At 40.5% G+C, this 14004-nt stretch overlaps 1 protein-coding gene across 4 annotated transcripts in view; it reads left to right on the top strand.

Annotated features, from left to right (window-relative positions):
* The first annotated feature begins 342 nt into the window (after positions 1-342).
* LOC146648317 (SPRY domain-containing SOCS box protein 4-like) overlaps positions 343-14004 on the top strand; it is a 90883-nt gene continuing 77221 nt past the window's right edge. For 2 of the 4 annotated variants that reach the window (XM_085388646.1, XM_085388643.1), the window contains exon 1: positions 343-542. The gene's annotated coding sequence lies outside the window, so the exon portion shown is untranslated. Of the gene's footprint in view, positions 613-14004 lie in introns of all 4 variants that reach the window. The other 2 variants (XM_085388640.1, XM_085388642.1) reach the window with 2 other exon arrangements.

Genomic DNA, 14004 nt, shown 5'->3' with positions numbered 1-14004 from the left:
TCACTTTTCTAAACGCTGAAGTGGCAGCAAGTATCCTCTTAAAGAGAGGAGCTCAAATGGCTTTAACGGCATTTGAAATTTCAGTACAAGTTCAGTTTACAGCCTGAGTGGCGTAATTATTTCGAAGGACACGTCACAGATACGATTTAAACTGTTTTTATAAGTGACACAATGAACTGTGTCAGTAGTGGGGTTTGCCATCGTTTATCATGTACTGCCACTTCGGGATTCCCACTTTACGAGCAGCTTTTGAAAGCACCATCTTGACCCAATCGCGACAAAGCAGAAAGCTGCGTTGTGGCTGAAGCGACCAATCGGCGCTCGTTCTGTGGAGTAAGCGGACTCTGGGTGCTTGGCTACCTTGATGTGTCGAGCTCCTGTTTACTACAACAAAGAAACCGTCGCTTAATCGCCAAAAACATTGGTAACAGCGCTGGAATAACGCTGTTGTCGTCAGCGGAGGAGGCGAGGTACTTCGTTTCTTCGTATCCCGCAGAGATTTCGCCCGGGAAAACTATCATTTGTGGACTGATTGAGGACAGGTCGGTGAGTGTTATCCCCGTGTATCCTGGACCGCCCGCAGGATTTGGGTTTCCTGCATGCGAGCAAAATGTGAGGTTTTTCTTTATTACGTGTCATCAGCTCTCTTTGTACTGTTGACTGATTGCACAAGTTTACGTAAAAGTACCACAATTTAAACTTATAGTCATTGCTGTAGTTCAGTCGTGTGATAAAGTTTCCTCTGTTGCTCCGCGGTGCAGTGACATCTCAGGGTGCATGAATTCACCTGAGTGTCCACATCTTGCCATCTCACCTCCTTTGACATCATCGCAGAGTGCAGAGATGGAAAGAGTGACACAGATGATATCTGTGTTGCCTGTCTGTGTGTGACAGAGGGGGAGATTAGTGTAGGTCATTAAATGAGTACATGTACATGGTTGAAATGACAATAAAAGCCTCTTCACTTGACTTGACTTCACTTGACTTGAGTGATCAACATTTATATTAACGCAGTAGGTAATTGTTTCAAAATTCTATATATAACCCCCAACTTTGAAAACAGCCCAATAAAAATGCTGTTTTGATAGTGAATTTTAGGTGTCAGTTAGATTAATCCATCTTGTTAAAGTAACACCGCTTTTCCTCGCTGCACTCTGATTTATCTGTGTTTTCACACCTTGGCATTTATTAAGCTGGATAAGGTGACAAGGACATGGAAGATGGAGAGCAGATGGTGGGAGGGGAGGAGAGAAAAGAAGGGTAGATGATGGAGGGTGAGAGGAGAGTGGAGGAGAGAGGAGAAGGCCCTGGAAACTTGACAAGACAAGAGTGCAAGGACACGTGTGCCTGGTGCAGTGTGTCTGCATATGGCTTTCTAACAAGTAATGGGCAAAAGTGTTGGTGTGGAAAGGTGGTCGGTGGAGTGTGCTTGTTGATGGATGACCTGTCTAAATAGGGGAGGGTGGGGGCTTGCGGAGGAGAGGAGGGAGGATGATGAAGCAGAAGGAGGAGACGGAGCTTTGTAAGAGTGACAGGGGGTCATTTATCTGTCTGTTGGATCTCACCAGCTGGTCACTACAGGAGATCAGACTGTTTACCAGCATTTTCCTTCACTAACTTCTTCCCTTCTGTTTCCTTTCATCTCATATCCTCAATTCCCATCTCCTGCACTTTTCTGCTGTTCTTGCCACAGTTCTTTTTCCTCCTGCCTGTTGTCCTATTCTGCTGATTGAATTATGGACACTTGAGCTGTTTACACTTTCATTTAATGGCCCAAACACTCAAACTGATATTGTAGCTGCTGCGCTATCAATAACAATGAGAAGTGCTTGGGCAATTTAAACATTGTGCTAACACAGGTGTATATTGAATTCTTCAGTGACTTTTGAAAAGGTTTATTTTTTTCCATTCAGTTACATGAAGGATTAGTGTAGCCTGAAACAGCTTCCTAGAGATTTTTAGTAGAGGTGCAACAATACTGGTATCGATATTGAACCGTTCATACAGTGCTCGGATCAGTACGCATATGCATCGTACGGAGCCCCGCAGGGGACATGGGAGAAAAAAAAATTAAGACGGACTTTTGCGAGATCCCATGTCCCCCTAATTTTTTCTTCTCCCATGTCCCCTGCGGGGCTCCCTAGTTTCGAGCAATACAAAATTTTTTATTTATTTTATCAACTTTCCTTCTGACGATGCTGTCTGTGTTGAGCGCTCAGTGGATCTGCGTTCGACTACTCCGCCTAGGCTGCATTGTCGAGTGCAGATCCACTGAGCGCAGCACAAGCTAGCAAGACAGAAGCTAAGCTCGTTGCAACAGCATGGCTGATAGTGAAGAAAAGAATATTCAGAATACAATTGACAAATGCAAAAACACTCTAAACCATTGGCTACAGAGAGATTTAACGTTATTCGGCAGGATAATGTTGACCAAGGTTGAATCTTTGTCCAGATTAATCTATCCAGCTTATTCCCTAGCCATCCCACCAAGAATTATAAAAGACATCAATAAGGTGAATTTTAATTTCATATGGAAAAATAAACATCATTATATCAGTAACAGGGACTTGATAAAAGATTATGAAGAGGGGGGTTTAAAAGCAATCGATTTTGAAATAATGAATGGCATTTTAAAGATTAATTGGCTACGATCTTTCTTGAAAAATGATAATGAGATCTGGTTCTTGATACCATCTCTTATTTTCAACAAAGTTGGGGGGATCCAATTCCTTTTAGTATGTGATTTTGAAATTTCTAAACTACCCATAAAACTTTCCAAATTTCATCAACAAGTTTTGTTAAATTGGAAATTAATGTTTAAACATAACTTCAGTCCCCACAATGTTCCATTGTGGAATAATAGGGTGATATTGAATCGGGGGAAATCTATGTTTGTGGAAGAATGGATGACAAAACAAATTTGGTCTGTGACACACATAATGGATGAAAATGGAGATATACTTGAATTAAACAGGCTTAATGAGAAATATGACATGAGTTGCTCGTTCGAGCTCTATAAAAAGGTTTCACAGAATATCCCAACAGTCCTTGTAAATACGGTAAAGAACAATTTTTCAAATATACAGACTCCAAATTTGCATAAAGTTAAACTAGATGGTCTTGACTTGGTTAATGGAAAATGCAATAATCAGTTTTTGAGGAGGTATTTGGTTAACACCTTATATCCAGGTAGGACAAAACATTCACTCGTCTTTAAAGATTATAACAAATCTGAGATCTCGTTGATCAGAACCAAATATTTAACATTTCCAATTCCCCCCAAATTTAAAGAAGTCCATTTTAGAACTACAAAAAATATTTACCCCTCCAATGAATTTATGAGAGACAGATTTAAATTTGTGTTAGACAACTGTTATATTTGTAAAACAACTTCGGAAACAACAGAGCACATGTTCTATGGATGTGTGACAATCCAGAATTTATGGAAATCTCTCCATGTCCTAATATTGTCCCAGTATGGATATATTGATTTTTGGTCTTTTCAAAATATTCAAATTGGAGTAATCCTTATGGACAAAAATAGTGAGTTTTTAGTTAACAATCTCATTATTATAACAAAGTATTACATACATAAATGCCGATATGCTAAATCCCCCCCTTCATGGCCTGCTCTTAAAAACGACCTCTCCCTGTTCCGTAAATCTCTTAAGCTAATAAATAAGCCCCAAGCAATCAAATTGCATAGATTTTTAGAAGAGTTTGATTTTTCTTAGCCCCTTATTTAAGTTATGTGTCTTGTTTATGGAACCTCACTTTTAGAGATTTTATGATCCCCCTTGTCTTCTTTATTTCTGTTCCTTGTTTTTCATTCTTTTTTTTATTCTTATTTATTTTTGTATTGGTTATTCATCTTTTTATATTATTATTATGTAGATGTGTGAATATGGATGTGTATGTATACATGTGTATATGCAAATATATGTATATATATGTGTGTGTATGTATGTTTACTTTCAGTTATTGTCGATTTCATTGTGGTGTATAGGAGATGTGATTCTGTTCTGATTGTTTTAATATATCGCTTGTCTCTTTGAGATTGTCATTGTTATTGTTCTAAATAAAGTTCATTTAAAAAAAAAAAAAAAGCTCGTTGCAACATGGCAGCTGCCTCAACGCTACCCGAAGTAGAACCTCCCCCACCCTCATTCAGATCTGGTGTTTGGAGCTATTTTGGTCTTCATGTAAAGTATGACCCTGAAGGTAAACGTGTCATGGACAAAAGTAAAACAGTATGTTGGATGTGCCACGCAGTGCTCAATTACATTGGTGGGAACTAGTGCGTTAGCGCAGTTAGCTTGTTAACATGTTGATGCCCCACGCACGGGGCGATCCTCGTTACCGAAGATTTGCCGTGTTATGGCGTTAATGTCATTTCAACGAGATTAACGCTGACAGCACTAGGGGGAACACAACGAATATGACTGCACGTTTACGCAGACATCATCCTAGTGCAAAGACAAGTGGAAGCAGACAAAAACAACAAGCACGCATGCTACAAACTTTACCAGAGTCATTTAGACAGCCGTTAGCACATGATTCTCCTTATGGGGACCTGATATGTTTAATATGCTGCCGAGAATATAGCCCAGAAGAAGCGTATAGTATAGCTTTTATTTTGGAAAGAGCCATTTCTCTGTAATAAACTCTCTTTTCCAAAGATGGGTGATTTCTCGATCAGATAGATTTATTTTTATTTATTATTTTGTTGTTTCAGCAACATTACATTTAAAAACTGTACTTTTGAGTTAAAATATATATTTAAAATTTTAATAAATGACAAATTAAAAAGGCATGAACATTTTTTTTGTATCGAAAATATATCGAACCGTGTCACCAAAGTATCGAACCGAACCAAACTGTGAATTTTGTGTATCGTTGCACCCCTAGTTTTTAGATGTACTTTTCTATCATGCAGGCTGATATATACCGTCCATCTTATTCTAGCGTTCGCTACCGAGATCACCATTTAACGTCACATTCACACCTTCAACCATATGAGAATCTCCAGGCTTCACTTGCACAAATCTAGAGATCGGTCGGTGATTCTCCAGTTGTTAAGGAAAATGTGTATTCCCCAACCGGTTGGTGAGCGATTTCTGGATGAAATCAGTTGCAGAAGTGGTTGCTAGCAAATTGCTGCGGTCTACTGTAGTTTGCTTCGAAGATGCAGACTTGTCTGCAAACACTTGGCAACTACTCACTGAACAGTGGAGGACCTCGGTAAAAGTGTGGCACAACTTTTACTTTGAAGGAAATTTGTTTTCCAATTCTGTTCAGTTCAGTTTTTTTTGACTTTCTAAAGTATGGTAGTAAGTATTAAATGGTCTTTAATAAAAAGAAGTATGAAGAAAAGTGTACTTAAACTGTTTCCTGGTGCTGTCAGCTATCAGGTGATTTTACTTGTTTACATCTGCACTTTAAATTCTTCTGAATGCAACCTAATCCTGTACTTCCTATACATTTTCTCTCTCCTCCTTTGCTCATTCAGCTCTCTTACTTTTAATCTGTTTTTGTTTTTTATTTTCTGTTTTATTTCCTGCTTTTCTCCTGGCTCAAAAAAAGCTCCTTTTTATCCATCCAGAGGGACTAATAAGCTGTGTTATGAGTCAGTGTAAGGAAAGAGGCAGATGGGATTCAGCTTGTAGGCCCGATAAGGATTATTTTTTTTAGCTTGGCTGTTTCTCATCACTCCCTGTCTTTGGTGTTTAAGCGGAACAGATAGGGTCTAGCGTTATAGATGTAGTGGTAAAAATCACCCAGATTGAGATAGTGAAAGTTCGCTGTGAATCAAGATGTCAGAGTTGTTGCTTACTGACGGGTGACTTTCTCTAACTCATAAAAGCAACAACAGCCTTATTGCTCATTAATTAATCAACGTCTTGGTCACAGAAGCAAATATTAAATCTGATTTTATCTCATTTCTTTCGACAGTTGTTGAACATATTGCTCATCTGCATTCTGCACAGTTCCCAATGTGTCACTGTGCTCATTATTCGGTGAGACACAAGGCGATTTGGTGACAAGATAGACAACATTTTGTAGTCAGTATGAGCGGCTTTCCATCAGCCATCATTATTTTTAATTACTTTCTTTCCCCGCCTCTCCCACTGAGGTTGTTTTGTACCACAGGAAGCATGCTCTGACAGGAAGGAGACTCAAAGATGTGAACCTGTGAAGTCTCAAATTAAACTAAATCAAGGTTGAAAATAGATCACAGGACATAGCACAGAAGGTTGCGGCTCTAATGGAGAGAGTCATGTTTTGGCAAACACGAGCAAGCGTTAAAAACTACGTGTTTTGAAATAATTTTTATCCTGCCTTTGTATGTACTGTTGCATGAACAAAATGTTGTATTTCTAATTGTACTTAAATGTCACATGTCCAAACTAAAAAGTTGGCTTGTTCGCAATGAATTATGTTATATTTTGAAGTCTCTAGTTTGGTATTTTGGCTATCAAAACCAACTGGATGCGGAGTGCACAGCTTTCCCTAGCAACACACGGTTACCAGACCTCTAGGTCTGTGTATCTGTGGCCTAAGCAAAATGGGAAGGCATAGTATTACTTGGGTAACTCCAAACTGCTCAAAAAATAAGGGAATAGTCAATCATCACAGTATAACACAAAAGCAAGTTTAACTTCAGGAATGCCAAACTAGCCAATTTGGGCAAGAAAAGGATGACTCCCAAAAAGGAACTGGTTTTGTAGGTGGTGACCACAGATTATTGCGCTCTGTCCCACCTGTTTTTTCGCCAGTTTTGCTATTAGATAGTTTCCTTGTCACTTTGGTAGTGTAGCCTCAGCGGGGAATTAAAATAAGTAGAAAGTAATGCTTGGCATTTTGTGATATAAATAGATAATTTAGACATGTCTTTTTAGTTGATAAGAGATCAATGAATTGGGTGATCTGTTATGACACAACCTAGCCAATCAGCAGAGAGCTTCCAGCGACCCTTGCTGTTGACCTTGATCACGTTACTTCCTGCAGTCGCAGTTGTGTTCGGGTTTGTACAGTGCTTTGGGTTCGTTAAATAGTGTGTTATTTAAGCACATTTGCTATATAGGTTACTGTTCAGAACTTTGCCCTGCTTAGCAGTGAGTAAGAAAAAGTCACTCAGCTAACTTCGTTATTCATGTTTTAAATAGTGTGACGGAAAAGTTCCCTAGCCGCTAAGCTAACAGCTGCCTCATGCTCAGGTGTGTGTGTGGGGGGGCAAAATGGCTAGGAACCGTGATTGTTTTACTTTAAAAGTAAATTAGTTCTATGAATCCAACATGCTTTAGTTAAGTTGGAGTATGTGTGTTCTTAGTGTTCCTAGTGCTTACGATTTTGGTCTGGTTATAGCTTCTTTACTCTTCTTAATTATTTGTAATGAGGGTTAAAGTAGCATGTTATGGATACCTTAGACATTATTAAACATGGACATAGCTTCTGTGTTGAAAAAAAAAATGATACCATGGTGTAAGTTCCCAAAAAAATAAACTTAAAATAAAATAAAACAATCGAGCTAAAGGCCACCAGAAAGGCTGTCTGACTCGACCTCTTTAAAGTGTGTCATGGTCATGCCATGTTTCAAAAAGGCTCATCTGTGGTGTGAAACTGCACGCACATTGGCCAACAAGCTTTCGCTCACAAGTCATAGCCAACCAATGTGGTTTCAACCATATCTGCCCTTCCTCCGAACATTTTTTTTGCGTTTTTTGCAACCAAGATAATGATGGAGGAAACGCTCAACTACAGGCTTTAAAAGATGACTTCAAAAACCGGTGAATGGCATCACAGTAGCTACTTCCATCTTTTATACTGTCTGTGGATGGTACCAGCAGCCCATTTGTGCTGCACTAGTAGCACAGATGTTCCTGGATGGCACGTCCATGCGTGCTGCCAAAAAAGTGTTTGCTGTTACTTCCTGAACCGTCTCAGGAGTGTTGAGGTGATACCAGGAGATGACTGTTGCACAAGGACATCTAGACAGTCCCCTAGAAGGGCATCAATCTAGCAGCAGGACTGGTATCCGCTCCTACAGAATGACCTCCAACAGTCACTTTTGGTTTTATGATCAAACTAACTGAAACAGACTGGATGAGGGCCAGATGGCCTTTAATGGGACCTCTGGTTACAGCTCAGCACCATGCAGCTTGCCTGGCATTGCTACCAGAAAGGCTGGTTTGTCACTAGTGCTGTTTTTGTCACGAGCAAGTTCACACTGAGCACATGACAGACATTAAGGACACTGGAGATGCAGTGGGGAAGGTTATGCTACGTACGACACTATAAATTACTCATGTAGCATGAGTAGTTTGGCAGTGGGTCAGTGATGATCTGGAGAGGTGTATCCATAGAGGGTCACAAAGACCTCCACCCATTAGCCAATAGTACATTGACTGAAGTCCTCAGACCCACTGTCAGACCTTACACTGGTGTGGAAGGCCCTGGATTCCAGCTGGTCCAGAATGATGCTAACTTCAAGTGGTCATGGTGTGGTGTGACACTGAATCAGCGCATGCAACGTTACCAAATTGTGCCACACACTGTCCTGGAGTTCACTGGGAGGAGATCCTCTAATTCCCAGATTCACCGTCTCATCAGGAGCATGCCGAGACATTGTTGGGAAGCACGTGGAGGCCATGCAGACTCATGAGTCACATTATTGCAAAAGCTGGATCAGCTTTCAGTTTTTAGCTTTGACTTTTGACGTGATTTCGCAGGGTTGGCGATTTTAATTTAACAGCTGACCGCTTGTTACACTGTTAAAATTTTCAACTTGAATATTTTGTTCATCAAGTTCAGATGTGCGATTTATGTGTTCTCCTAATTTTATTTGAGAGTGGCATCATTTTTCTGCCAGGGAGCTTCCTGCTTGGCTAATTCATAGCTGTTAAGAGTCCTAATAGTATTTTGAACCTTTTATCTCTGCCTGTCTTTGGACAGCAATGTAAATATGTGCCTTTTTTACCCTGCCAGATGGAGAGGGAATAGATTTATATTCAGCAGCCTTTTGTTAAGTCACTCTTGGATTGCTGAGCTTACAAAAATGCTTACACACAGACACACAAGCCTATACTTTAACACACAGACATCACTCAAGTAAAATCTGCACTCTCATGCAGGGCTGCACTCTAAAGTCAATGACATTAACCGCTGCAGCGAGAAGCAGAAAGGAAGATGGTGTGTTCCTCCTGCCCTTGGCATGTGCTTAGTGTTTAAATGCAGCAGTGTGTATGCACATTCACCTGTGTGTTCGTGCCTGTCTGTGCGTGTGTGTGGGTGGTATTTTGTGTCGCTAAAGTACTTGTGACTCACAGAGGCCATCACAGTGACAGGGTAACTCCAGTAATGGTGCACTTTATAGTCATATTGGCAGATTTCCTCCTTGTATGGGAATGTCAGGGATGCAGTCACAGTGCCTTATTTTCCTAAAACCATTGCGTGCATCTTTACCACAAACTGCACCTTAGTTGAATCACCAGTTATCAGGATGCACGCAGTCGATGCTTCTTGTCATTTTATTGTCATTTTGGGTGATTTGTGTCTGTTTAAGGGAGTTTGCTGCAATAAGTGGTCAACACACAGCCCTGACGAGCCGCCCGTAATTTCAGAGTCCTTGGAAAGAAAACAGGGAAACTTGCAGTCATTAGTGCTGTGACAAATACCTGCGTTTTCAGTTAATGCCCGCTCTTCGTAAACCCTGTCATTTTAGCTCATTTCACCTCATCATGCCCTGTCTTGTCACGCATCATTTGGCTTCCTGTCGCTTACAATCATCTTGTCTGACATCTTGTCTGATCTGATTGAAAGTTTGCTCCATCTTGTGGTTTCTTGAGAGCCAAGAGGGCTGTGTGGAGGAGAGTAGCGGTGCGCTCATTTACATATAAATGACGACAGCGTCTGAGATTCTGTCCCCGTGCTTATTTGTCATTTTAAGGCGATTTAGTGTCCGTGAGGTTTGCCAGTGTGTGTTTCTGCTCAGGATAAATGTTTCCTTGTGTTGTTGTGTGTGCATGTGTCAGCTGAGCATCAGTTTGCATCGGTGCGAGGACAATCGGCTCTGGATCATTTGCCTCATGCTTTTGTCTGACTGTGATTTCATGTCTTCCACCGGACTATCTGATGGCTTTTTCAGGAGGATAAAATCTATTTACTCATCCTGGAATGCAAAGAAGGCATGTGATTGTTTTGTCTAGAGCCCCAAAACATCAGATAGCTGTGAAGAAAATGAAATGGAAAGAAATTCTAGAGGGCCTACTTACTAATGTTGGCTTCGATGACAGGTGATATTTTGTTTTACTAAAAAGGGAAACTAAAGAATTTCCTGTCAGAGACTTTCTTTGAAATCCTGGAAGGGTTCTCACATATCATCTCTGAGTGGTGTTGTAACTGGAATCCTTGCTGACTTTGCCAACTATTTTCTTTATAAAGTAAAAATAGACCAGACAGAATCATAAGGCCCAGTTACAACACATCACATTTGCACAAATATTGAAGTTAGATTTGTCCTGAGGCTTTAAATGCGAAAGTAATTTCAAAAAAAAAAAAAAAGTGCTGAAATACTTGTGGGAAATTCAGCCAATGACATGTTTTATTGTTATAGGCTGTGGAATATAACAGAACCATGCGTGATAAAACAAGCGTAAAGGTTTGCATTTCTTATCAAAAAATGCACACGGCACTCAAGGAATCCTGAATAGAAATCTGAAGGTGATTTCTGTGTTTGTCCCTCCTCTGCTGACAATGAGCCAGTCACCAGTCCAACCAGGAAATACGGTCCTCACCCCTCGTTTCTAATTCACTTTCAAGGAACCAGACATGCCTGTAATTTCTTTTTTTTAAGTGCTCTTGTGTAACAGTTCTCCACACTTTTGGCTGCTTATTCACCTATCTTCAGTCCAGTCCTTGTAGCCGACCATTTTCAGAGGAATGCTTTTTGTGTGTGTGTCTTTAAGCCACTTAAAACTGACCTAAGGAATCAATTACAAAGGCACCTGACTAGGGCGATGAACCAGTGTTGTGTCTACACGTAACAACAAATTGGCAAAGAACCAGTTTTTAGTTGTATCTGTAGACACTGTGTTACTAACAAAAAAACCTGGCTTATCTGAGTGTGGTGTGCACTGTGTGAGGAAACTAAAAAGTGGAGAACAAAAGAAGAAGAGGCAGGCCTGAAACTCTAGCCCAAGCAGATGAATTGTATTTGAAAGGCATGTCCCTAAGAAAGATCCAGCAAAGAACTAACACAGAGCCTGATGGCTGCATCAGGCAGATCTGCTGTTCACTGAAGCCTCATCAGAAATGGTCTCAGTGGAAGGGTGAAGAAGCCATTCTTAAATCTGAAGTATACAAGAATTTGACTGAAAATCTGTGGCAACACGCCCGAGGGAGTCATGAAATAAAATTTGCCATCAGTATGTATGGAGGAGGTGAGGAGAGCGGTACACTTTGAAATCACAGTGGAGGCTCTGTCATGGTTTGGGGCTGCGTTTCAGACAGTAGTGTTGGAGATCTTTGCAAAATTGATAGAATTGTAAATGCAGAAAAGTACTGTCAGATTTTGATCCACCATACAACAACATCTGGAAAGCATCTGATTTTGAACCTGTTTCTTTTGTTGTTATAATATCTATACCAGGGGTGGCCAACCCGCGGCTCTCGAGCCGCATGCGGCTCTTTGCCTGGTTTCATGCGGCTCTTACGTTCATATCAAAGTTTATGTTTGTGTTTTGATTTTTTTTATGTTGTTGTTTTAAAATGTGCGCGTTCGCTTCGCTTGAGTTCAATACGGTATTTTTCATCAAATGCGCATGTGTGTGAGATGAAAATACCGCAAAGTTTCCCAGTAGGAGCAAGTTCGCCCTTAAAATGGCAGGAAAAAAATGCACAGCAAAAAGAAAATATGAAGATGAACACAGGACGTTTTTAACAGAGTGGGAGAGTTTATATTTTTTTGTTGAACGCAATGGTAAGCCATTCTGCCTTATATGTCAGACGTCATTAGCGCATTTCAAAGCTTCAAATCTTCAGCGCCACTTCAGCTCACTCCATGCTAACATCGACCAGGAATTTCCAAAAGGGACTGAACTTCGCAAGCACGAGTTGGCCACTTTGAAAAGTCAGGCAGAAAAGCAGATACAGTTTTTCCAAAAATTTACGAAGCGGTCAGAGACCATAACGCTCGCATCCTATCAGCTGGCTTGGAACATTGCACGGGCTAAAAAGCCATACAATGAAGGGGAGTTCGTTAAAAAATGCCTCAGTGATGTTGTTGGAATCTTGTCTCCTGAAAACGACAAATTAAAACGCATGGTATCAGACGTCCAACTGTCCCGCCACACTGTTGAACACAGAATATCGGACATTAACACGGCTATTGAATCACAGTTGCACTCTGACCTTCAAGCATGTGAGTATTTTAGTGTCGCATTGGATGAGAGTTGTGATATACAAGACAAGCCTCAGTTGGCAATATTTGCACGGTCTGTTTCAAACGTGTGTGTGTGTGAGACAGTGCACACAATGTTCATTGTTGAAAATGACTGGCCTGTGGTTTTAGTACTGTAGGAGTCCATTTCTGTCATTATCATGTTGGTGTGTGACATTTACAATAAATCTGGCTGAGCAGAGGTGTGTGTGTGTGTGTGTGTGTGTGTGTGTGTGAGTGTGAGAGAGAGAGAGAGAGAGAGAGAGAGAGAGGGAGGAAAGGATGGGTGATGTTCATGTGTGCCCATGCGTATGATGTGGCTCTTTGCGGTAACACAGTAAAAAAAAAGTGGCTCTTGGTCTCTGACTGGTTGGCCACCCCTGATCTATACAATTTACTGATCACTTCATTTGTTTACATACCTGCAAAGACTGTCCAAAAGTGAGCACTGTTTTCCAATTTCACTACCTTTCCACAACCATTTGAAAGCAATATAAACACTTTTGATGTTACACATAGTTGAATGACAGCAATAACTAAAACGCATGCTGTTTTGAGGCTTGCGTCTAGAGAGCAAAGAGGTCGCTAGAATATCCAGGGAAAAGCTTTTAGCGAACATACTTGCGTGATTCAAATGAGATGAATCACATCTAGGTCGACTCTTCATGTCAGCCTGTGTACATATTTGGGTTATTGCCCAAGTCTGCTTGGCAGATATTCTAACCTAAAAGGGAATAAACGGAGATAATCTGCTTTTCAAATAATCACAAAAACTAATGATCATTGATTGTGGCTGCTTAGAGTACAAGAAACATCTCGTAATGACTGCAGTATCTGTTAAATTAAAAATGAATTAACAAATTAAATTATCTGCTCATGCACTTAAATAGCAATGGTCAAAGTGATAAAGCCTCTCTCTATCAAATCAAGAGCTCTTAATGATGTAAACTCGCATAATGAGATACCAGCATGATCAACAATCACTGCAAATTATGTTAAAAATATAACAAGAATCAGGAGATATCTCCTTAAAGATTACCTGTCCTTTCCGGTGTGTCAGCAGGTCCGTTGGCTTTGGTCGCACAACTGCACAAAAGTATCGATCTTATCTGTAAATACTGCTGGTCACCCTTTTTCTTTTTTCTTTTTAATTTAAGGGCATTTCCGACTCTGCCTCCCACTTTCTCCCTTTTTCTCTCTTTGGCTCTCTCTGACTATTTTCTGTCCATAATTACAGAGCTCATGAAAGCGTTTAGAGTCTCATGAATATTTAAATCTTGGAGGGGAAGTGTCAGGGGAGACCCATGTGTGGCTGGTCTGCCCTAATTATGGAGATGGGCCTACACACAGACACGCACACGCACGCACACACACACAAAGACAAAAGCCAGAAAATGATTAAAAGCTCCCAATTTGAAAAAAGTTAATATAGGCTTAAAGAAAGCCTGCATTATACATTTAAACAAAGGTAATTCAGAAAAATGGATGTATGTGTACACACACACACGCACAGACACACACAGCAGGGAGATGATAATGGCACAGCTGGTTGTAGCTTTGAGCTGGCT

The sequence above is a fragment of the Rhamphochromis longiceps genome, linkage group LG18 (assembly GCF_057381845.1).
Source record: "Rhamphochromis longiceps isolate RC_006_pf linkage group LG18, R_longiceps_female_GT1.1, whole genome shotgun sequence".
NCBI lineage: Eukaryota > Metazoa > Chordata > Actinopteri > Cichliformes > Cichlidae > Rhamphochromis > Rhamphochromis longiceps.
Note: the sequence above shows the minus strand (reverse complement) of the source record. Positions and strands in the feature narration are given on the sequence as shown.